The sequence below is a fragment of the Protopterus annectens genome, chromosome 1.part0, assembly GCF_019279795.1.
Source record: "Protopterus annectens isolate FY-2018-M chromosome 1.part0, PAN1.0, whole genome shotgun sequence".
Lineage (NCBI taxonomy): Eukaryota > Metazoa > Chordata > Ceratodontiformes > Protopteridae > Protopterus > Protopterus annectens.
The window spans coordinates 495,113,433-495,140,374 of record NC_056725.1 but is presented as its reverse complement, the minus strand read 5'-3'; positions in this window follow the sequence as shown (position 1 = coordinate 495,140,374).

Here is a 26,942-nt window from a genome sequence, read left to right as displayed (position 1 = left end):
TCCCTATTTTCAATGGTATATTTAGAGCTTTCATTTATGTCTTTCTTACTATAACCTCTGTTTAAGAAGTCTTTCTCTAATATAGGCATTGTCTTCACAAAGCCTTCATCTGTATTATTATCTCAGTTACAACTTTTGGTTTTATAAAGGGCACTACTGTGAAGCTGCAAGTGATTTATTTCCTGAAGTGGATTATTCCATTTTTATCGTCAGCTGTGGTCTAACCATTGGTCTTTTCATTTTTTTCGCTTGAGATGTATACCAGGCATTTATCCAGCTTTTGTTTTCTTTCACGTGTTATTTGCTCCCAATACCTTGGTTCCTTTGCCACTTTTCTCCAATAAATTCCAGACTCCTCTTGCCTATTGTCTATATCTCTAATTGCAGTCATCCCTATCAGCAGAATCTCCTTTCTCCAATCCTGTGTTGGCTTAGTTCTTAAAATATTTTCTGCTACTTTATGGATATAATATTCTGTATGATTATTGTTATTCTCCTTAAATCCCAGTCTCTCCTTGTTTCTTGAGCTTCCCCCATTCATCATCATACCTTTCCACTTTGGATTATAGTTTTCTGCTTGTGCTATGTATAGGAGTCTTTACTGTGTAGCTCTGAAATACCCCTTTAAATTGGGTAATCCCAATCTGGGCTGTTCTACTGGAAGAATCAGTTTATCCCATTCAACTCTTGCCATCTTCCCCTTGCAGATGAAGTCCTTCAGCTCTTTAACAATTGCTATTTCCTCTAGTTAATAAAAATATGCCTGACAGGTAAGACTATTGGGACTAAATATTTTAACTGCTTGTATGTTACTATCCATATCCATGTAACAAAGCTTCCCTCTGGATCATCAATGTTCTGTTAATGTTGTCAAATCTTTGCTTCCCCTCCATAAAACCACACTGATCCATATCTATCAGTTTTGGCATTACTTTTGCCATTCTTTTAGCCATTATAGACATGAACACTTTATAATCATGGCTTAGGATTGAAATGGACCTGTATGAAGCTGGATCTGATGGATCCTTTACCCTCTTTAGGTATTATAGCTACCACTGCTTTCTTCCAGGACGTTGGCACTTCTCCTCCTCTTAAAATACTGTTAAAACCTTCCAGATATTTATCAATGTTTTCTTCCTCGCTTCCAAACTTCCATAGGAATACCATCTGTTCCTGGGAACTTTCCTGTAGATTGGTTATACATCACAATTTTTATATCATCTCCTCCTATCCTAACCCTTATTATGAGCCTCATTACTTCTAACCTTGGCATATTTAATTCTTCCATAAACATTTCCATTTGTATCTTTCCTTGATTTTCATATTTCTCTGCTTTATAGAGACTCATAGAATTTCCATAATATTTGTAATAGCTCTACAGGATCTCTTGTTACCGTCCTTGTTTTAGGCTACCTAAGTTTGGTGTCAGCCCTTTTTACTTTCTGTTGCCTGAGTCATTATGCTAAAAGTTTTTGAGCTTTAGTGTTATCAAAAAACAGTTGCTTAATAGCAATCTTTCTAAACTCATGCATATTATCAAAGTAATCCCTTATTTTCTGTCTAGCATTCTGTGGTTGATACTCTTCTTGTTCTGTGAGATTCTACCTATTCTGTAATACTTTAACATTTGTCAGTCCCTCTAAATAATTCTTGTTACTTCTTAACCATGGCCCCCTTTCTTTTATTTCCACCCTGTTTCTAAACTCCACATTGATTTTGTCTTACTCCCTAGCTCTACTTTCAGAAGAAATTTATATCCTTTCTAACAGCTCCTGAATAATCTCTGCTACCCATTCCTTAAATTCCTCTCTTTTCAACAGATAGGTGGGAAAGCACCAGTATCTCATTTTTATTTCATTACCCTGTGCTTTTATGTTAGTTATTATTAGTGCATGATCTGAAATAGTTAATGGGTGAGTATCAAGACCTTCAATTAAATGCACATAATCTTGTGAAATGTAAATTCTGTCTATCTAGCCTAGCCCAGTTTTTATATCTTGGGGAATAATATGTAAATTCATTCCGAACTCCTGTTACTGAATTCACATCTTCCATGCCAAATATTTTCATAAATTTCTTACAAAATCTATCCTCTGTTATGTTTTCCCTTCTAGAACCCCCAGACACATCTTTGCTGCTGCAAATCAAATTCCAGTCCCACCTATAAATAATATTCCTTGATGAAAACTGATTATTTCTCCCAGAATTTTCTTAAGCCCCATTATAACAGTTTCAGGTAGAATTTTCTTAAGCCCCATTATAGCAGTTTCAGGTGGAATGTAAATAAGTGCCAGTGTAATCCTCCTCCCTTGCCAGTAGTCCCTTAGCACTACAAATTTGCCATTATTATCTTTTTTATCTTCTTCTATCACCATTGGAGCTCCTCTTGCAATTAACATAAGTACTCCTCTTTCCCTTTGTCCCAGGTATTCTGCTGAATAACCATCCTGAAAACCTTTACTTATCAAATTCACATGTTCATTTCTTTCTAAGTGTGTTTCCTGTAACATAATTTGCACTCAACATTTTTAATATAGTTCAGTACTCTTTCTTTTTTGTATTCATCAGTGAGGCCATTTACATTTAAATACATTACAGAAAGTATCACTGTATTAAAAAGGTATTATTCCCATCTTTTATATGTAATACTTTTTGTTACATATTTAGTTCCAGCTTTTGTGTTACATGCATACACTGTTTGGCAGGTTGAACATTTATACAGTTGATTCTTGTCATATCCATTGAGTCTATGTTATATCTTATAAAACTTTCTGTTTTATTGAAAGCCCTCAAAAAACACACCCACTACCCCCTAAAACCTATTAATACTAACACAAAAACTATATACACCTACAAATATTGTAGTTTTACCCTACTAATAGGAACAAAAGTCCCAAACTGACAGCCACACTCACAAACGTGAGTTAACTTAAAAGAAAGGTTATCCATGCTAAAATGCATGGTGCAGCCTGTGCTTCTACTAAGTGTTGATTGGTTTTGTCTTATCTTTATAGCTGTCCCAGCTGGGAAAACCCACAAATGCTTTCAGAGAACTACCTTGGGAAAGCCCCTGAATGCTTTCAGAGAACATTATCTACCTTGAGAAAACCCCTGAATGCCTTCAGAGAACATTATCTCCTAGTCAAATTCTCTTTTCTTTTTTTCCACAGCCAATCACTCTCCACCAGACTGTAGCCATTTTCTCTTTATCAGATTGTCTCCATGGAAACATGAGAACCAGGCAGCCAGTTTTTCTTTATCAGATTGTTTCCATGGAAACATGAAGACCAGCTGCAGAATTGTTGCTGAGCAAGTATGTATTTGCTAGAAAAAAGCCTCATAATATTCAGTGTTCTTTTTCATTTACTTGCTTTTGCTTAAAACTTGCTGCTAAATCAATCTAAGATCTTTAATCCAGTCTTTCCCCATGCAAGAATGAGAAAAGCACTGACCCTTTCCCTATCATGCCTTTCTAACCAGGCCTTCCTTTTTTCCCCTTTACATTGCAGTACCCATGCCCACACCTCCCAAAATTGAGCAAAAAGAAAGAGAGAATAAGGGAGAAAGAAAAGAAAAAAAGAATAGCAGCACCCATTTACAATCCCCACCACTACCCAAAACAACCAAAAAAACCCCCTCCACTCCATAGCATGCAAAGAAAACCACACACCACAAAACCAATACTATTTAAGAAAAACATCTTTACTAACAGTTAACTTTCTCCTTCCTTTTCCCCTCCCCAAAGCACTTTTCTGAACATTAATGACATGAAGTAAGGCACATGCTTTAGAGTCCCCCACAAGTCCAATTCTAAAAAAGTCCAATATTTCCAGATTTTCTTGTTCTGTCATATTTCTCAAATATAATTATTGCATTGTAATCTCACATTGTTACTGGTTTTATTGCTGTTCATCTCCAAAAGCCTGTCTCTGCTTCATTTCCAATGTACTCAATTCTTTTAGTCAACTCTTGTGCTTCCTACCTTCTTTCCTACATTTTCCATTGAAAATCTTGAAAAGGTTTCACAAGTACAGTTCTTCAGTGTTCTTTATTACCAGAAGAACAAGAAGCAGAATCTCTTTCTGTTTCACAGGTTACTTTTTGTTGTCCACACTTTTGTATTCCTCCTTAGCATGTACTTCATCAAAAAATGATTTTGTCCCTCTAGTGAAGAATAACTTGAAGACAGCTGGGTATAGCTGTTTGAATCTCACACCTGCATCTCAACATTCCATGAATAGTGGAATAAATTTGCTCATCTTCTGTCTGGTGTACAATGAATAATCATTCTCAACAAACACTCTGCTGTCTCCCTCTTTAAGTACTCTGTCCTTTTGCCACAGTTTTGTCAAAATCATCTCCTTCTGCCAGTAGAATTGCTTCTTTATTATTAAAGGTCTAGGTTGCTTTCTATATTCAAGTTTGGAGCATACACATGATGTGCCCTTTCAACTGCGGTGGAATACCAGTCCATTTGATTATTTGTGCTTTCATAAAATTAATGCAGTCTGTTCCTTTCAGCTTCTCTGGTATAACTGAAAATCTCACATTTTCCCTACATGCTCTGTCCTTTTATTCTATTATTTTTTGAAACATGTCTTCCTGAGCAGTCTCATATTCAGCCAGCCTTTTCTTCATTTTGAGCTCTGATTTTGCAGCTTTATCAGCTCTCTGAATATCTGTTTAAAGCTTCTTCCATTTTATTCCAGCCTTTTGTTGTTTGTGTTGATATGCTCCATTAGTGTTTTATTTTAAGCAGGTCTGTATGCAGTTGTCTTATATATTTCTGTAAGTTACTGGAAGTCATGTCTGGAGATTGCATTGCTTTTTGCTGAACAGCTGCAGTACTCTCCCTAGTTAGTGTTTTCCACATCTGTATTTCTTTATTTATGGCATCCAGGCAGTGCACTTACTAGCCAGTTACCAAAATGTACCCATAAACACAAGTCTACTGGCCTTCTCTACTGAGTTTCTGTTTTCACACTGGGAAAACTTGAAATAAGCTGTTACTCAATGTGCAGCCATCTTGGAAGTGCTCTGTTATAGTTCATGTTGGGGTGAATGACATGAGTTGTACCTCTCTGGACTTTATGAAGAGAGACATGACTGAACTCTTGGATTATGTGTCTTTGGCAAGTATAACTCTAGCCCCAAGTAGCATTCTACCTTAACCCAGGATGATGCCACAATATAGACAAAATGATAGACTTCAACAATATAGACAAAAAAGATAGACCTCAACAATTGGCTTAGCTTCTGATATCAGTCCAGGGGGATCCAATATCTGTCAGCTTGGGAGGACATGGTTGGCAGACCATGCTGCTTTGCCAGAAATGACCTGCGCCTGTCTCCTCATGGCTTTTGGATACTGGCAAAAATTCTTGCCTCTGCCATTGTGCCTTTTTTAGGCAATGTCAAAAAAATAAAATTTACAACATAACAAAATCCACTCGTGACAAACTCAAGGTTATGTTGCTTAATGCTAGGAGCCTAAATAGGAAACTGCACTCATAGGAAGCACTGCTTGGAGGATGATGACGTCTGTACAGTAACAGAGACATGGTTCAGGGTTGCAGGGAGCACCCCATCCATGCAAGGTTACACTGCCTTCCACATGTTCAGACCTCGATATGAGAATGAGCGTGAAAGGGACCAAAGGCAGAGGTGTATCCATCTTCATTAAAGCTAAGTACACCTTGACACTGGTTAAACAGTATGACTCTCTTGAGCCACTCCAGGTCCAACTAACAATAGGAAAAGTACTCTACCACATCATTGTTAGCTGTAGGTCCCTCAACATGAGCCAACAGAAGCATATCGCCTACTTGGACCTGCTGGAGTCACTCACCATACAGCCAAACACCTTGGCCATGGGAGATTTCATCTATACTTCCATTGACTGGGTGACATACGTGGGCACAAACATGATTACCCAGAGGTTCTTCAAATTTGTCAATACAAATGCACTGGAACAGATAGTATTTACCCCCACAAGGGGTTCAAATATCCTAGACTTAGTACTCACCAACATGAGGTTTTACTGCAGCCTCCCCCCTGTGTGGAACCCTCCCTGGTAAGGTCAGACCATAAATTGGTCTCATTAGAAGTAACTAGTGGACCTGATATCCCCACTGGAGCAATAAAACAGAAAAAATGTTTCCAGAGCTAACTACAGCCTATTAATGGCAGTATAAAAAGTTTCAAAACCCCTGCAAACACAGACAGCAATGACGCCTTTGCAGAGGTGTACACAAATGCCTGGTATAAACACCTAAATAACTCTAGAGACTCGGCAGTACCTGACCAGATCAAAACCAGGTCTTCCCGAAAAAACAAGGTACACTGGTGGACCTAAATTATAAATAAGTTATATAACAAGAGGAAGATATTGATGTCTAATAGCAAGAGGGAATTGACTCAGCAGAGAAAAAAATCCCTCCACAACTTGAACAAGCAAATCAGATATCTTGTGAGGTCCTCTAAACCTAATTATGAAGCTAAAATATCATCCTTAGCTAAGGATAACCACAAGGCATTCTTTAACTACATCAGAAATCTAAAAGGGAATGGTTAGCTATGTGCTGAACTAGTTGAGGATGGTGTCACTCATACGGTACCTGAGGAAATGGTTAAATTGCTAGCCAACAGGATTGGCACAAATTTTACCCCCTGTCCCCACCAGCCTTAGCCCAAACTATTTCTGGCACTAGTCCCCTACCTAGTATCTCTAGAGAGCAAGTCATATCTGCACTGTCCAAGGCCAAAAACATGGCCTCATTGGGACCAAACAAAATCCCAGGCTGCTTACTTAGGAATCTAAAACAAGACCTAGTGGAACCACTTGGCACACTCTTTAACCATAGCCTGAGAAATGGTTGTGTTCCAGCAGAGTGGAGAACAGCTACAGTAATCTCCTTGCATAAAGTGGGCCCATCAACCAACCCTGGGAACTATAGACCCATAAGCCTAACCAGCCTCATTTGCAAGGCCATGGAAAGAATCATCATGGACCTATCAAGAACAACGTAGGCAACCTTCATACTATTGACCCAACCCAGTTTGGCTTCATTAAGGGTAGATCATGCTTGTTAAACCTGGTAGACTTCTTTGAGAATGTCACTAAAGCTCTGGATGAAGGTAATACAGTGCATACCTCCTGTCTTGATCCAGCCAAGGCTTTTGACATAATTCCTCACTCAGGCATCATTGAGAAACTCGCCCAGCTGGGGATTAACCCTTACATCACTAGATGGGTAGCCAACTGGCTCACAGACAGAACTCACATTGTTAAAGTCAGGGACTCCCCCTCTTCCAGTAGATCAGTCACCAGTGGAATATCACAAGGAACTGTACTGTGCCCATTACTATTTGGAAGCCTGCAGCTTACCAAGTTCGCAGATGATTACAAACTGAGTGCAATCATTGAGTCACCCAACTATGTTAACATATTGCAGAAGGGGCTAACACAGACAAACCATTGGTGCCAAAGTCACAGACTAAAACAAAATGCAAAAAAGTTAATTATTATCACCCTTTGGCAAAGAGAAATACCCTGCCAGTTACAGTATTGACAGCACCCCCTTAAGCTAAACCCAGTGGTGTGAGACTTGTGAACTTAGGTTGATAAAAATCTAAACTTCATTAACCATCTCTCCACAGTGGTAAGGAAAGCCTTCTATATTGTGCACCTCATAAGTAAGAACACAGTATCCAGGTCTAAGGATGTTATAACTCCATTGTACTCAGCCCTCATTAGATGACTAATTTAGTACAATCCCCTTTTTTCATGTACTTCACCAGACACCTGCAGCAGATGGAGAGACTACAGAGGTTTCGCACAAGGAAGGTTCAAGGCCTTCACACTATGTCTTATGTGGATAGACTGAAAGCTCTGTCACTGTACTCTGTATCTTATAGGCTGCTGAGAGGTGACTTGTGCCTTGCCTGCAGGCAGTCTCTGACCCCTCCCTAATGGAAATGCTGTACATCTGCAAATCAAATGGGACAAGAGTCACTCACTCCAGGGATCTTAACCTAGCCTGTGACATCAACAGAACATGCTGGAAAGGCAGATATGTCTCCCAAAGATTGCCTTTCCTTTGGAATAGACTCCAATTCATGCTAAGCAGAGATCCTCACTGACCATGTTCAAGTGCAACCTGGACAGTTGGATGGGGGACCACAAATTCACCCCAGGGGTGTCGACCATGTTCTTTATGGACAGAGGTAGTCGGTGCTGACCTTAGACTAGCTCTGCAAATAACACCCATCTATCCAAGGTCATTTGGGGCACCTAGGGTATAATATGGCTAAAACGGTAAGGCTAGCTTGGGTATAACATGGCAAGGCTTATAAGAGCTCTATGAACCTATGACAGTTTGGGTGCATGGAAGGTGCCCTAAAGCTTTGGAAGTTGGCCGGTCATTACACCCTTGGCAGGATATAACCCATATCGCTAAGGCTACTGCAGCATTGATCATTCTAACATCTACTGTTATGGTAAGTTCAACTTAAACAACTGTACTTTCTCTCACTAAAACTAATGTATTTTGGCTTTTCCGGGTTAGGGGTCGCCACAGTGGAACTCCAATCTGCTAATGATTGGCAGTGGATTTTTTACGGTGCCAAGTTGCCAGCCCAATGCCCGACCTTCAAAAAAGGCACACCCATTCATGCATGTACCTACCTGCCTGTCTTTAAATGTCACTCGACCATGGGGAGGGCATGCAGGCTCCACACAGAAGGCGCTCCAGCCGAGAATTGAATGGGAGAACCTCTTGCTGTGAGGTGACAAACTGTACTTTCTCTCATTATTGTGAGATATACTACAAGACTAAGGCCCCCAAAGTAAAATACAAACAGTAAAAACAGTATAAATAAAATAATTGAGGCTCAGACTCTGCAGCAACTCACACTTCTCCCACTACTGTGAGGGATACTGCAGACTAAGGTCCCAGATCAAGTTAAAAATGCAAGCATTTGACTTTTGGATAAAACAATGAAAAATGCAGAAAGAACACTACATAATTCAGATCATCAGTCTGAATGTTGCAGTGTGCACTAGTTGAAATGGGATTATGTAAAACAGAGGTAACTCAAGCTTTAAGAGTCTAATGGGAATGTTTTATCAGTTTGAGCTATGAGTGCCCACTAGAAACAGAACTGGAAGGACTTGCAAACTCTAATTTACAATAGAGGCAGGCAGCTAAAAAGCCTCCAAGTTTAAATGCACAATAATTGGACAGGTGAGTGGTAAAAAAATCTAAAAATCAGTGCAGTCATACAACAGTTTTAAACTCAGAACTCTTACAGCTGAATAGGAATGTAGATGGATACCTCAGATAAGAAAACTGTTTCTCAGCTCCTCCGCTGATTAGCTAGATCCAATCCCTATTCAATCAATGAATGCAAAAGGAATGGTTCCTAACTGACTCCAGCCAACAACTTTTAAGACCTCAAGAATGGACACTACTGGCTATAGCATGCAAAACCATTACTACAAATTGGAAAAGTGAGACTTTACCCACATTTAAAGAATACAGAAACATTGTATTTTACTTGGTGACAGCTTTGGTGCCCTCGGACACTGCATGTTTAGCCAGCTCACCAGGCAACAAAAGCTGCACAGCTGTCTGAATCTGCAGTGAACCAATTGCTGAGTGCTTGTTGTAGTGAGTCAGATGAGAAGCTTCTCCTGCGATCTGCTCAAAAATATCATTCACAAAAGAGTTCATGATATTCATGGCTTTAGAAGATATCCCTGTATCAGGATGAACCTGTTTCAAAACCTTTGACACATAAATGGAATAGCTTTCTTTATGACTCCTGTGGTGCTTCTTTCCATCTTTCTTAGCTGGTTTCTTCACAGCCTTTTTTGAACCCTTCTTAGGGGCAGCGGGTTTTGCTGATTAAGGAGTCTTCGATAAAAGTTTTGTTAAATACCCTCGGGAATGGAAATGAGAACCATTAGAATGAGACCAGGAAGAACCACATCTTATTACAACTCATGGAAGAAAGTGAAAGAAATATTGGAGAGAGAGGACTATAATACCTCATGAAGTGAAGGTTTAAATGTAAAAATGTGTAATATCTTTTAAACTTAGACACCTTTGTGAATAGTTTGTTAAGATGTTATAGTTGTTAACTATATATAGTTGTTAACCTGTGTAAATTATGTTATATATGGCAAAGTTATGAAATTACATTCATTTTGTAAAATCAATAAAAAGCAAAAACTTTGCAGTAAAACAAAATTTTGAATACAACAAACTGTAATATGATGAGACCCAAATCACAAAGTAATGTAAATATCCAAACCTTGAATGTAGAAAATCCAAAAATCAGTGCAGTCAAGCAATAGTTTTAAATTCAGAGTTCTTGTAGCTGAAGAGGAAAGTAGGTGAACACCTTCTATAAGAAAGCTGTTTCTCAGCTCCTCCCACTAATTAGCTAGATCTAATTCCTATTCTATCTATGAATACAAAAGAAATGTGTACTAACTGACCCTAGCCAACAACTTTTAAGACTTCAGAAAAAAACACAACAGTAAAACAAAATTTAAAATAGAGCAAACTGTAATATAGTAAAACCAAAATCAAAAAGTAATGCAAATATCCAAACCTTAAATGTAGAAAATCCAAAAATCAATGCAGTCAAACAGCAGTTTTAAACTTAGTTTTAATTTGATGTTTAAAGTTAACAATTTCTTAAGTATGGGAAACAATTCATGCATGAAGATTTTCACTCACTGTGTCTTTTCTGTTTGGGGTGTCAGCACAACGCCTGTACTGAAAAGAACTTCTTTAAGACAGTCACCAAAGCCATGCATGAGGGAAAGATGGTGCACACCACCTACCTTGACCTGACCAAAGCCTACTGCATTATTCCCCACTCAGGCATAATAGATAAACTCTCTCAACTAGGCATCATTCCATATGTTATTAGATGGGTAACAAACTGGCTCACTGATAGAATCCACTTAATCAAAATAGGGGAAGCCACCTCAAGCAGTAGACCTGTAACGAGTGGCATACCCCAGGAATCAGTCTCTGTTATTTGGGATGTACTTCTCTGAGATGTAGGCCAAAACCAGTGGGCTATGGCTGATCAAGTTTGCAGATGACTGCAAGATGGGCATGGTTATCAATTCCCCATGTGATGTGGACGTCCTGTAAGAGGGTCTCATCCAAACAAATGACTGGTGCTAGAAACATGGCCTCAACCTGAATACAAAAAAATGCATCTTCATCCCCTTTGGGGAGTATTTTGGCCCCACATATTATCACATTAATAGCAATGTCCTAAGCATGCAATCAGTCATGAGGGATTTGGGCACCCAGGTTGATAGCAACCTGACTTTTGACCACCATATTACTTCCATTGTATGGAAAGCTTTCTACATGCCCCACCTTATAAGTAAGGGTATCTCATCCAGGGACAATCAATTCATAACAAGCCTGTATTCTTACCTTATAAGGCCAATTATTGAGTACAATGGCCCCTTTGGTATGTACCTCGCAAAGCACATGCAGCAGCTGGAGAGAACACAGAGGTTCCTCATCAGAAGACTCCAAGGCCTCAAACATCTACCCTGCACAGATAGACTAAAAGCCCTGTCCCTCTACTCAGTTTCATACAGACTCCTCAGAGGTGACCTCTGTCTGGCATACAAAGCAATCTCAGACCCCACCTTGATCGGACTGCTGCATATCCGCAAGTCAAGCTCCACTCGAGTAGCCTCCATACACGACCTCAACCTGGTCTGTGACATCAATAGGACTTGGTGGTGGGACAGATTTGTCCCCCAGTGACTCCCCCATCTGTGGAATAGACTCCCTCTCCACGTCAAGCAGAGTACCTCATTATCCCTTTTCAAGTGCAACCTGGATAACCGGATGGGAAAAAAAATACACCCCTGGGATTCCACATGTGTCCCTGCTGGACAGGGGCTTTGGATGCTGACTTGTCTAAACATGGGCTAAACTCTTGGTTAGGCTTATAAGGGCCTCAGGGCCAATATCCTAGTAACTTCCTATGATCCTATGAACCATCAGCCTTCCTATTCTGTTTTGTCAGCTGTCTGTCACTTTATCTCAAACTGATGCCCAAAACATCCTGAAAATCACCCAGGAGCTCATAGCTTTTGTGAAATCCAGGGAACTCAGCCATACCCAGACCACTACCCATGAAGTTTCCTCATTCAAGAGACCTAGGGAGTTGTCTTTTCAAGAAGACTCACAATCCTCAGACTCTGAGGACGAAGATGAATTATCCTGCTCTGAGCACCTTACAGCCCTTTCTTAAATGGACTCAGATGCAGATGATACCCTCTGTGATGACCAATCACTGGCCCAGTAATCAAGGAGCCTCAATCCTCACCACTGGCAATAGTGGAGGATGTTCACTGGGAGGATAACAGGTACCTATACAATATTTCCACATGCAGCTCTCTGCATTAAGTGCAATTTCCCTTAAGAGCACACAGAGACCACAGTCAGTCCGGGGCTGTTTTTTTCCTCTTTCTCCATATCCCTAATAAGATGCCCCACTGGCACAACTATAGAGTTGAGTCCTTAGCCAGGGTTCCAAGCCAAGTCGTCCAACACTCTCTCTGTCCCACCAGTGCTTTGTGTCCCAGCCCAAGTAGCTGACAAATACACTCTTGGAGATTTGTTTTACACACACACACACACACACACACACACACACACACACACACACACACACACACACACACACACACACACACCTTAGAAAGGCTGGCACAGGTTTACTAGCTATGCTCCCTTCTGCCTAGACTATAACATAGTTACCACTGCCACCAGAACCCCTTATCAGCTACTTTAAGACCCTTAAAAAGGGTGCCCAATGTTACTGTATAATATTAATAGTAATACAAATGGTAGTTTGACCAAGAGGAAGGCTATTAGGAGTGGCCCACACAGTGTCACCAAATAAATATGCAAGTACTCTCAAAACTTAAATATCTCTATACCGATCAGCCACAATGAAAGATTTAAATATATTTAATAATAAATAAGAAAAGAACAAGATAGTACTAAATATATATTCACAGTGACATCAGAGTTCAAAACCACAGGAAATATTTAAAACAACATTGCCGGACAGTCTCAAATAAATAAAGAAAAATATCTAAACTAAGCTTCACTATTTTCCTGACTGAATGTAAGAGATATATACTATAACCTAAGAACTTACCAGAAGAGCAAGGAAGATGTGGTGAATTGTTCTTGTCAGGTCCAAGACCGAATACAAAATGCTCTGTCTCACTAAGAGACTTCTCAAATTATTATTTAAACTATTACTGCTGGGATACCTTGCAGAATGACATAATTTCTGGTGATCTGACTTCTAGTTCCCAGACCCAAACCTCCATTGCCAGAAGCTTTCAGCATTTAGCATCTACCTGTAAAAATATACAGACAAGGGCTTTTCCTCAGATCTTTGGCAAATGCTGGAAGTTATAAAACAATTGCATTCCTTCATGCTTCAAAAGTAGCAATTAGTTCACTCCAAGGACGATACAGAATGCTTCCTAGTACAGACTTTATTTCTCTAGCTGCATTAAAACTTGGGAGATAACCTCTTTATCGAGTAGCCTATAAAGTAATTTAACTTCAGATATTTTTCTAAAGTTTGCTGGACTGACGTTCACCCTCCAGTATTCCAGTTTCCATTGTTAAAATATATACATTTAAACAGTTACAATAATGCATGTACATTTCTGTTCTCTTCTAGTAGGGCACACTGTGGTTGCTTTTCAAACACAGCACTTAGCAAATACCTTTTCAGCACACACATCTGTACAAGCAGTTTGATATACACATGACATACAGTTCTAATACATTTGTAACACAAGCATCTTATATAATGTAAACCATTTCAATATTCACCAATCACATATAATTATTTGCAAAATTCCAGCTAGCTGTGCTGACAGAATCTCCTTTCGTCACACCCTCTCATCTGCGTCTACCCCAGAAAACCTCTCTTTCAGGGATATCTTTCATAATATAAAGGTGGCTTTTAATTGGAAAAGAAAACAATTCTCACACGCTCGGGCTCACTATAGGGAATTACTGAATCTGTCTTCACCTACACCACTAGCCATTCTCCCAGTGCATATGGTGCTTGATGACATTTTTGAAGATATCCCCTTACACCCAAATTCCCTGCCACCTACACCCAGAAAAACCTGACCAGTTTTGGGTAATTGACACACAAGCACCTTTACTAAAATCCTAAAACAGATCCTTCAGTAGTTTCTACTGAATCCACCACTTAAGGGATGCCAAAGGGTGCAACTAGACTCCCCTAGGCTAATGACAGGGAAAGCAGACTTTAGACAGGTATGGCAAGAAGGCATATACCTCAGCTACCCTTTTCATGAGGACACAATTGCCAATTCCATATGCTGGAGTACTTAGAATCCCTTCAGGACCAATTTATTACTAAGGCAGAGAGTGTTACTGACAAAGCCTCATCTAAGGAAATTCAGGAGATAGCTAGAGCAGCCTTACAGGTTTCCAGGCACTCCTTATCATGCGGATATGATGTTCTAGATGCTTCATGTATTGCAGCTGCCACTGGCTCAATCATTTGCACACATGCATGAATCAGGATGCAACCACTCTCAGATCAGGTCAAGGCAGGGCTACTGGATGCTCTTCTAGACAAAGGGCTCCTGTTCATACCCCCAGCTGAAAAGATGTTCAAAAGGCTGGGCAAAAAAAGGAAAAGAAAACAGAGGTTCATAGGAGATTACTAGGGTGTCAAGAGCCCTTACAAGCCTAGACAGTTTTAGCCAGATTTTACCCAATTTTCTATGCCCAGAGGAAAGATAACAAGGGTCAGCAAGTGGGGCTTTGACAATTTTTACAGACAGCCTCTGTCCATAAAGAACAAAGGCACCAGTCCAGGAATGAATTTGTGATTTCCCCTCCATTGGTCCAGACTGTGCTTGAAGTTGGTCATGGAAGGGCTCTGCTTCATATGAATATGAAGCCTATTCCAGAGGAGGGGCAATCTTATGAATACATATTTGTCTCTCCAACATGAACTATTTCTGTCAGAGATCAGGTTTAGATCCCTAGAACAGGTATCCCTCATGCAGTTAGTTTTGCAAATATGCAACATTTTCATCAGATCTGGGTCAGAGACTGCCTTGCAGGTCAGGCTTAGATCACTCCTCAGTTATCACTTCTTCGCATTTAGTTTGAGGCCATGACTGTGACACCAGTCATTAGTCGGTGTCAGTCCTTTCTGTGAGATATCAACATCATTTGGGGAGTCAATGATTTCCCCCAGCTTGCAGTCATCAGCAAACCTGGTCAGCTAAAGGCCATCTCCTTGGCATCTGAGAAGTATATCGCAAACAGAAGTGAGCCCAGCACTGGGCCCTATGGTACCCAGCTGGTGACTGGCCTCTTGCTGAATGTGGATTTTCCCACTCAGATAACATGTGCCCTATCCATAAAACATTTGGCTATCCAACTTGTGACATAGAGGTTTATGCCCAATATTTTGAGTTTATCTATAATACCCAGTGAGATATTGTCAAATGCCTTGGCCAGGTCAAGTTTGGTGGTATGCACTGACCTACTCTCATCCATGGCCTTGGTGACCTTCTCAAAAATGTCTGTCACATTGAGCAGGCAGGACCTACCCTTGACAAAGCCAAACTGGGTTGGGTCTAGAGTCCTACGATTTCCTATGTCATTGTTAATCAGGTCTATGAGTATCCCTAACATAGTCTTGCATATAAGACTAGTCAGACTTATGGGTTAGTAGTTTCCTGTGTCCGTTGATGGTCCCCCTTTGTCAGAGGGATGGCTGTTGTTTTTCTCCACTCTAATGTGGCAAAGCCTGTCTGGAGACTGTGGTTAAAAAAAGAGATCTGAGCAGGCAGCTAGGTCATGTTTCAGGCTATTTAATAGGCACCCTGGGATTCCATCAGGACCCATTGATGCCGTGTTTCTAGCTTTGGAGAGCGCAGTGATGACCTGCTCTTTTGTGATAAGAGACAAAGGAATGGTAGGGGATATTTCATGGGGAGTGACCAGAGGAGATGGTGGGCTAAAATTTGAGCTGAATTTATCTGCCAGCAGGTTTGGTATTTCTTCTGGCTGAGTATAGGTAGTGGCATCTACAGCCAACTCAGCACATTGTTGAGTGTTTCCCTTAAGATTTTGGACATAACTAAAAATGCTTTGTGGTTATCCTTTGCTTGGGAGGCTATTTTAGTCTCTTATTTAGCTTTGAAGATGACTAGTTCCATGATTTGCCTGTTGAGGCTAATGAGGATTTTTTTCTCTGTTTTGCATCCTCGTTCTTACTTCTAGACAGGAATGTCTTCCTTCTGTGTATAGGCCATTTATACCAGAGGTCCACCAGGGTGACTTGTTTTTCTGGCTAGACCTGGGTTTAGTTTTGGTCAGTTACGGCTGTTTTTATGCAGTTAAGTGGTTGTAGGGGGCATTCATATGTACATCTGCATAGGCATCCGTGTTTTTGGGGGTTAGCAGGAGCTTTAAAATTACCACTGCTAGCATTTAATAGAAGGTAATTTGCATTGGAAAAATTCTTTAGGGTTTTAGGGTTTACATTTATTGCAAAGGAAGCCAATTTATGATCCAATCTTAACCCATGAGGAAATTATGATGGGGGGGGGGTGCAATGCTCCCCCATGTTTGTGAGTATTATGTCAAGGATATTTGAGGCACTATGGGAGTGCAGACCAGCTGTTCCAGAGCATTTTTATTAACAAAGTCCAGAAATTTCTAAGCCTGCGTATTGGTTGTGCATGCTTCCCAGTTTAAGAAGGGGTTGTTAAAATCCCCCATTAAATTTGTGGGCTGAATAGTAAGTGATTCTAATAACTTCAGGTATGTGGAGTGGTTTTCATGGTTCATGGTTGAGGACCTCGAGCTAGTAATGATATGGTGAGGGATTTTGCCCATGGTCACCTCGACATAGAGTAGCTCAACCGTGTCATCCTGTTTTACCAATCTTGAGGTGTGATTGTTTTTTATGTAAATGGAGACACCTCCTCCTTGCATTTTTTCCTTTTCAGAGGGTGGTCTAAATGTGAGATAGTCATTGTAGCCTTGCACTGCCAGGGTGCTTTCCGCAGCCTTGAGGCATGTCTCTGTAACTGCATTCTCTAGAGTGAGAAGACCTTCCAGGAAGTACAGTTTCTTGTTAAGACTCCTAGAATTTAGCAGTAGTACCTTCAGCTTGGCATTAGAAGAATTTGTTACATTAGTAGGTCTGTTGGTTTGGCACTACTTAAAAAAGGCACTATGGGGTGGCTAATGCCTTGGCCAGTATTTGAAAGCCTAGCAGTGACACATGCAGACCATCTCTGGCAAAGCAGTATGGTCTATAGACCATGTCGTCCCAGGCAGACAAATGCTGGATCCCCTTAGAATGACACCAGTAGCTAAGCCAATTATTGAAGTCAATCATTTTCTATTTGTATTGTGGTATAATTCTTGGTGAGGGTAGAATGTTGCTCAATGCAATGCTCATACCTAACTGCAAAACATATTCATCATGTGTCTCTTCATATTGTCCATGGAGGTATATCTCAGGTCATTCACACCCATGTGGACTATGATTGAGTCATACTAGTACTTGTGGTTGAGTGATCTGAGTGCTTGTATGATATGGTGAATCCTGGTCCCTGACATTCAACTGACTGTAACCCTTTCCTTATCCAACCTGTTGGGGGGGTGTCCGTGTGTCTCACAATGGAGTGTTGTGCCTTAGGGGCTTGCTTATAGAGACACTGTGATGTGTATTTTTATGTGCAGAGGTTGGTGTTGACTTGGTTTTGTTTGTGTGTGGTTTCTGATGGCAGAGTATGTGTGGCCTCTAAGGTTTTGGTAAGTTACTTATGAGTACCTCTGCATATGTGGGTTTATGTGTCAAGACCTTATTTTGTGGGCAGAATGATGTGCATGTGCTGACAACCTGTTTGTCATTTAATTTGTCAGTATGTGAGAGCTGTGTCTCAATTTTCAGTGTAACTCCATCTCTCACATACTGTGTTTGTTTCAGGATTATGTTGTTGTCAGTATACGATTACTACATTGTCTCAGGATGCCCATGTCTACCAGGCTGGCCACAGAGATAGCAGGAAAGTGCGAGTCTATATTAAAAGACTGAAGAGGTGTTTCATCGACCACCTCTTGGTCGACACATAAAGAACAAATGCACTAAAGCGTGAATGCTCAAAACAGCGATTTCTTTCCCTGGGAAAGAAATCACTAGCATAAACACACACACACACACACACACACACACACACACACACATGCACACACAGTTTCAAACATAACAATGTGGGGGGCTTTGCCCTCCACACCCTCCTAACTACATATACCAACTCTGAGATTGCACTACAGTGAGGAAAGGGGCAAACACACGGGGATGGCCAAGCAATTTCTTTCCCAGGGAAAGAAATCGCTGTTTTGAGCGTTAGCGCTTTAGTGCATTTGCTCTTTATGTGTCGACCAAGAGGTGTTTGATGAAGCACCTCTTCAGTCTTATAGACCCAGAAAGTTCCTATCCATGGTTTCAGGTTTTTTACTGTGGGTTTAACCAGGGAGAAGAGTGGAGAGATTTAACTGGGCTGGGGTGATAGTACATGGATGAAGAGTGGGTGCTATACTCAGTGTGAACTGCAGCGATCCAACAAGGCAATGGTGCTCTTTGTGCAACTCAGATGCTCCTAGAGCAGAAGGGGAACTGGGTAACTTTGCAGAGATAGTTATTCTAAGGGAAATTTTAACTTGAAAGCATCTGCATCTGTACAGGGCACTGCTAACCTCTGTTGTGCATAGAGCAGCCTAGAGCAAGCACTGGGCTTATATAAAATCAAAGTACAAGTTTTACAACAGCAAGGCCTAGAGACCAGTCAGGAAGACACACAATAAGTTTTCAGCCAGTCTCCAACTCATATAGGTTTGCTACAGCATACTTCTGCCACAAGAGTGCAGTCAGAAAACCCTCTTGAATGTAAAAATGCTGGATTTAGAGCTCAAGTGCAGGGAAACCACACAATCTAAATATTAGAGTCCTGCAAAACTAGCAGACCCAATGTAATTAAGTACTACAGCAGTAGTGGAAACAGTTCAGCTTTGAAACACTACTGAAGTGTGAGAAATGTAATAAATACAGGATTCTTATGAAATTCAATAAAAAATTATACTTATTTTCATTTTTTAGCAGCAGATGGTTATAGATGCAGCAGTTTCTCTGTAACTCTCAGGCGAAGTAGCCAAACCAAGAACAGCTCTGAGGACTTGAGTTAATAGCAACTACCCTTCCAAACTATGGCTTCCCCCCACACAGGGCAAAGGGAGGCCTCCTCATGCTAAGAAAGCCAGACAATCCAGAAGGTGGCAACTGGAACAAACACAGAGACCAGGGAGTTCCAAAGACACCACCCAGCACAGAGACCAACTGTGACCATCCTCAACCTCTGCACCCTCTTCCCCTACCCACTCCCTATCCTCTGTCAGGAAGACCCTCCTCCTTTCTACAAGAATGGAAAACCATTACTAACAGCTGGTGGGTCCCTCAAATCATAAAAAGGAGGGTCTACTCTATTCAGTTCAGAGTAATTCCCCCCTCTCTAAGCATACCAACACCACCAAAAAACAGGAGAGTCTCTTACCAACTATCCTTTGCAAATGGCTACAACAAGGATTGATTCAACTTGTTCCCCCTGGTTATGAAGGAAAAGGTTTGTTAAAAGTTTTTTTTCTAGTCCAAAGAACAGAAGGTACCTGGAAGCCTATCTTGGACCTGTCAACACTAAACAAATTCTTTTTGTTCCAAAATTCAAAATCCTAACCATACAAAAATTACTCCCATCATCTTTCAGGATGCATACATGGTTACACTTGACCTAAAGGATGCTTACTTTCATGTCCTTAGTACACACTGCCACCAAAAGTAACTGTGTTTGTAGAAGCAGGCTTGCATATCCAATTCTGTGCTTTATCCTTCAGTTTGTTCATAGGTTCTTAGGTTTATATGTGTTTACTAGGCTAATGACCACAGGGGCCTTTTTAAATCTAGAACATGCATCCCAAATCTTTGACAAGTTCTGGTACCCTTGATAAATGTAAGCAGGGGCTTGGGAGATGAAACATTTACAGGTTGCCTGTGCCCATTAGAGACATAGGTGCCAAACCAGGGATGAATTTCCTGTTCCCCACCTAATTGTCCAAGTTACACTTGAAATGGGTTAGGGAGGAACTCTGCTTCACATGGATGGGGAGCCTGTTCCAGATACAGGGTAGTCATTGGGACACATACCTGTCTCTCCAGCAAGACCTATTTATATCACAGGCAAGGTTTAAGTCTGTAGAGTTGGTAATGTGGTGCTGTTTGTTTTGTAGTTATGCAGGGGTTCCATCAGAGTGGGGTCTGCCAATGCCCTGTATGCCAGGCATAGATCTCCCTCAATAGCGTGTAGGAGACAGAATACAGGGATTGGTCTGCATAGGACATTTTACTTATACCCTGTATTCTTTTAGTGAGCAACCTCCAATTCTTGGATATTCCTGGCTAGGTACATACTAAAGGGGGCATTCTACACAATGATAGCTCTGATAAATAGCAGATACAGTGGAACAATGACTACCTTGGACCTAGATGCCATACCTTTGTTTATAAGTTGCACAACATAGAATGATTTCCTCACAACTATAGACACGTGATGGTCAAAGGCTAGATTACTGTCTATGTGTGCCCCTATGTTCTTGACTATTGGGTCAACTCCAAGGGCAGTGTTGTCAATACGATAGTTTCTAGGGGATGGATGACTTCCCTGAAGGATACTATTATGCATTTCTTGGCACTTAGTTTTTGTCCATGGCTCTGATACCAGTTGCTTGTTTGTGCCAGCACTTCCTGGAGAACATTTGTGTCAGTGTAGGATTCAATGACAGCTCCAAATTTGCAATCATCTGCAAATTTAGTCAGCCAGAGACCGCTGAAATTGGACTTGAGTTCAGAGAAGTAAATGCCAAAAAGGAGCAGTCCAAGGGCTGATGACTGAAGGACTCCATTTGTGACTGGCCTCTTTGTAGAGGTGGACTCCCCAATTCTAACTTCCTGGGTCCTGTCTGTGAACCAGCTGCTCTCCACAGGGTGACATAAAAGTTTGTACCTAATCTCTTGAGTTTGTCAATAATGCCTGAGTGGACTATTGTGTCAAATGCGTTGACCAGGTTAAGGTAGGTAGTGTGAACCATTTTTCCCTCATCCATTGCTTTGGTGACCTTCTCAAAGAAGTCCACCAGGTTGAATAGGTATGACCTGCTCTTGATGAAAAAAACTGGGTTGAGTCCAGTGTCTGGAGGTTTACTATATCATTATTGATAATTTCCATGGTAATTCTTTCCATAACTTTGCATATAGGATTAGTGAGACTTATGGGTCTGTAGTTTCCAGGGTCTGTAGATGGCCCAGCTTTGTGCAGAGAGATGACTGTTGCTGTTCTCCAGTCATGAGGCACAAAGTCTGTTTGGAGGCTATGGTTAAATTTAAATTCCAGAGGGCCTGGTAGGTCATGTTTCATACTATTTAGAAGGCATCCTGGTATATTGTCTGGGTCCACTGATGCAGTGTTCTTGACCTTAAAGAGACCATTAAGGACCTGTTGCCTAATGATAGCAGGGGGAGTTATATTTAAAAGTCTTTTGGGTTTCTATTATCATGATAGGACTCAATCCCATTCCTAAGTCAAAGTATGATTAAAGTTCATGAAATTAGTATTGTTTCAATCTTTGATCTCAGCCAGAAGTGCTCTTCGCAGCAGCTGTAGTGTGCCCAGTAATGACTCCTTCTGCAATTCGTATGGAGTTACATGTATTGGTAACATATTTAAATATGACTGTAGATTCTTTTTTCATAAGACCCATTGCTCCTACTACTATTGGAACTGTCTGGATATCTTTCTTCCACATTGCTCTTGTTTCTGCCTTCAAATCATGGTATTTTATGACTTTGTGTCTCTCTGTATGCAAAACACTGTAGTCACTGGGTATCAATGATCAATGCTACTTTTGTCTTCTTTTCATGGACTACTATATCTGGTTTTCTCACATCTGTCTTTTGAACTGTCGGTAATGGGTGATCCCATATGATGTAGACTTCATCATTTTCTGTGACGCTGTATGGCTCATGTTTCCAGTGTTTTCCAGCTACTTCAGTACCATAATGTTTATACAATCCCCAGTGCAACAGTCTTGCCACATTATTATGCCTTTCAGTATATAGTCCTTCTGCCATTAGTATGTCACAACCGGTAATGAGGTGTGCAACTGTTTACAATTCTGTTTTACAAAACCTACATTTGTCTATATCTCCCACATATTCGGTGGACTTTGTAAACCAATGTGTGCATAGCCCACTATCTTGGGCCACCAATATTAATCTTTCATCTTTTGGTTTGAATTCGCCTCTCTTTAACCATTCCTGCATGCGATCTTGATCATCATGAGGTTCTTCCAGAAGTTTTCTGTGCTTGCAACTGTATTTATGCATTTTCCACATTTCGTGCCTTCTCATCTGATTCTTCACCTTACCTTATATTCTTTCTTTTGTTTTTGGCAAATTCAGTTGCTGCCTGAGTTTTATCTACTTCTGGTTTGATTTCCATTCCTGCTTAACGTTGATATGCTTAAGTCATCTTAAATTTTCCTGTGAGGTCAGCAGATTGCAGATCTATACATGTAATCAATTTCAAGGAGGCCCATACCTCCTTCAGAACGGGGAATATATAATCTTGCTAAGCACTGATTTTTATAAATCATTTGGTGAGCATGAAGCATCCTTCTTGCTTTCTATTTAATCTGTCCAACACATTTTGGGGCCGGTCAATCACTTCAAAACTGTAAGTTGGACAGGAAGAGCAGATTGGTTTATAACTTGAAGTTTGTTCCTAGATGTCAGTGCTGTTTTCAGGATTAATTTAGGTCTTCTAAAATATTCCTTATTAATTTTTATCCACATTTGTTCATGTTTTATTGTTGATCCTTCATCAATTCCCAAATATTTATACACTCCCTCTTACTCAAGTTCTTTTATATCACATTCATGTCCCAAACTGATGTTTTCTTGGTGCTGCAGTTTTCCTGCTTTAAATGTTGCTTTTGCATATTAATCAAGACCAAATGACATTCTTATATCATCTGAAAAAGTTTGACTACTTGCAGTTGTGCTTTCAGTTCCTCATCTGATGAGCTATACAGTTTTAAAGCATTGACAAAGAGAAGATGAGAAGTCTTTACACTTTGTTGTTTTCTAGGAGCCAAATTGTAGCTATGGCCTAATCTGTTAAGTAGACAGCTTAATGGGTTAAGGGCAAGACAGAATAACAGAGGTGACAGGGAGTCACCCTGGAATATCCCTTTTGCATGTTTATCCCTGGAATAATAATTTGTCCTTTATCATGGCTTAATTACAAAGTAACCTGCCACTGTTTCATGCTTACTGTAATGTAGTTGATCAGTGCAACATGTATCTTGTACATTCTTAAGCATCCTTTTTACCCATGAATGTTGGATACTATCAAATGCTTTTTTGTAGTCAATCCATGCCATACTTGGATTCTTTCCCCTTTTTACAGTTCTCCATTATGACTTTATTTAGCAACAGTTGATCCTTTGTTCCATATGACTTTCTTTTATTACCTTTTGTTCTATTGCCATGATTGAATTTTCTTCTAAATAACTATAAACTCTGTTGGCATCAGTTCCGGTGTATAGTTTATATGTAGTTGGAAGGCAAGTTATTGGTCTATAATTTGCAGGGCAGATTGCAGGTTCACTCTTAGTAGGAGCATTGTTTTTCCTGTTGTTAGCCAGGTTGGCATCTGTTTGGGGTATGCATATGAATAGTTCTTACTCATGGCTAAATCTTCATGCAAGGATGTTAATACTTTTAACCAGAAGTTAGGTACTGCATCTGGGCCTGGGGTTTTCCAATTAGAGGACTTTCTTAACTTTGTTTTAATCTCTGTGGCCATTACTTCATCCCATTTCATATCCTGTACCTTTAAATTTCTTATACTTTTTTTTACTTCTTCAAACCATTTAGCATCTTTGTTATGTTCCACAGGATCTATTTCTTTTTTTTTGGTGGTCTTTCAATTCCTTTTACCTTGTTTCCCAATTCTCTATAAAACTTTTTGGAGTCATCAATAAATTGCTTATTTTGTACTTTTCCTTTATATTTATCTGTGTAGCTTCTAAGTTTTTCTGCCTCTGCTGATATTTTTAGTTTATTATTCGTGATAGTGCATGATAGATCCTGATCCATTATATTATTGCACATTGCTTTTATCACATCCATCTTTCTGAGTATTTTTTTTATCTGTTCCCTCTTCTATACTTCGTCTAACAGTGACATTTTTGCCTTAACTGCTTTATAGTTTTCTCTGTTTGATACTTCCTCCTCCTTACTACCCTGCGTTCTTCTAGAAGAATTTTATCTGTTATTAATTTAGCTGCACAATAATATATCCTGTTTACTTCTGTTATATTGCTTGGATCTCTATGGACAGTCCTAATTACTGTATTCATTTGTTTTGTCAAACTTCTGACTTTTTGGGTTTTACTGACCTTCTTCAGTCTATTTCTTTCATTGATCTTAATATGTCTATCTGTCTCTAGTAAATCAAGCAACTCTTCTCTTAGATAATTTTCGTCTAAACTGAGGGAACATTTTTTGCTTTCCATTTTCTGCGTGCATTCTGTAGAAAATTTTATAGGATTTTCCTGTGGCACATTCTCTTCAATTTCATCCTGTGTCATACGTTGCTCTGTCATATGGGAGTCAGTGGCCTATCACTCCTCAACATTGACTGCTCCAGAGTTGCCAGTTTCCTGTTCCTTCCCTTGCTGTCCAGTTTCAAGTGAATGTTTTTACTGGTTTCATGTGGAAGGCTGTAAAATATCTTCATATGGCAACTGACCAGTTGCTTCCTGTTCCACTGGTTTCTCCTTAATTTGGATATCTATTGCTCTATCCTGCTGTTATGCTTTTTGAGTTAGATTTTCTACACTGAATCCTTCATGTCTCAGGTGCTCCATAACCTCAGTGTCTATTGCTTTAGCCTCTCCATTACTGATCTTCTTTCCTACTTTTCCTCTTTGTCTTCTTATTTCCTCTATTGTAAAGTTTTCCATGTCCGGATTCCTTTGCCTGTGTTTCTCTTTTGCTTTCTCCTTTGCATAAATATTAAACCATATTAAATCTCTTTTTTTCCCATGTCCATATTTCTTCTTCATATGTCACCTGATCTTCCTGTTTCTCCTTACTTTGGGAACTCGTTCGATCATGCTGTGATGTAACCTTTGTTAGAACTTCTAAACCAAATCCTTCACTTTGCAGACATTCCATAACTTCAGCTTCTATTTTTTTAATTTCTACTTTTATTAATATTAGTTACAGTGGATGTGCAGTCTCTTTAAACATGCATCCCCCATGCAATGGGTTTGGATTGGGTAGGTAATATGCTAATCAATAGTCAACATTTTGAAGTGGGGGAGAGCAAGTTTATAATGGAATGTATAGACCATATTCTGTCTTATAATTATTTTGTATTTGAGAAAGAGTTTTTCTTACAAACCAGCGGTGTTGCTATGGGTGCAAGGATGGCTCCCAATTATGCCAATTTAGTTATGGCTTTTTGGGAAACCAATCTCTTGCCCCATGTAGTAGGGTATAGTAATGTATTATGTTACTATAGATTTATTGACGGTTTGTTTTTTGTGTGGAGGAGTTCAGTTATGGAATTGAAGGAGTTTATGACAAAAATTAAGAATAGTACATTTTTTTAATTTTCTTTTGATTATAGTATATCCAAGATAAGTTATTTGGATTTAGATATTTTTAAGAAAGAAGGGGAAAACAAATTAGGTTCAGTAATTAGCTACAAAAATGTAACAAGTAATAGTTTACTTCATTATTCTGGTATGCACCCCACATACCTTAAGCACAATATTGTTAAAGGGCAGTTAGTAAGGCTTAAAAGGTTAATGAGTGATGTGAGCAAGATGGATTATTTGGTGAGAGAATTACATCTAAGATTTAAGAATAGAGGGTATCCTGCTAGGGTATTAAGAAAATTATTGGAAGTTGATTGTCAAGAGGCAGAAGTTGGCGGGAAAAACAGGCATACAAGAAGGCTAGAAATTGGCAAGTTGTCATGCCTTTAGTTTTTACAGTGGATAGTAAAGCCATCAAAGGAGTTATTAGTAATAACTGGAGGATTTTGGTGGGAAACAAAGAAGTTAAGGCAGTGGTGGGGGATAAGCCCACATTTGTGAATAAAAGAGCCAAAAATGTTAATGAAATTATGGAAGGGGCATTGAAAGGTAATAACCATGGTGTAAATGGCATGTACAAATGTTTGAACTGCAATGTATGTACATAAATAGCTGGGGGCCCTTATGTGGAAGTATGCACTCATGAAAAAATCTTGACAGTACCAGGTAGATTTACATGTAGTTCAGTGTTTGTAGTGTATTTGCCTAAGTGCTCAGCATGTGACTCCTTCTATATAGGAAAAAACAATAAACCCCTTAGAAGGAGAATTTATGAACATTATTATGGGATCAAAAAGAGAGACCATAATAATGTCTTATTTAAGCACACTTTAGAATGTTCCAATTGTAAAAATCGTTTGTTCTCTGTAGTTGACCATGTTCCCCTTGACTTCTATGGTGATAAAGAAGGGGAATTGGAATTTAGAGAATTAAAATGGTAGATTCTGCTCAATGCTTATAATAAACCTGGTTTGAATAGTGGAGTCAATTATAAAGTTCTTTTGTATAGAAAAGCATATTATAACAAGCGTAAGTAATTTCAAAATAAAAATATTTTTTAGGTGTTTTAAT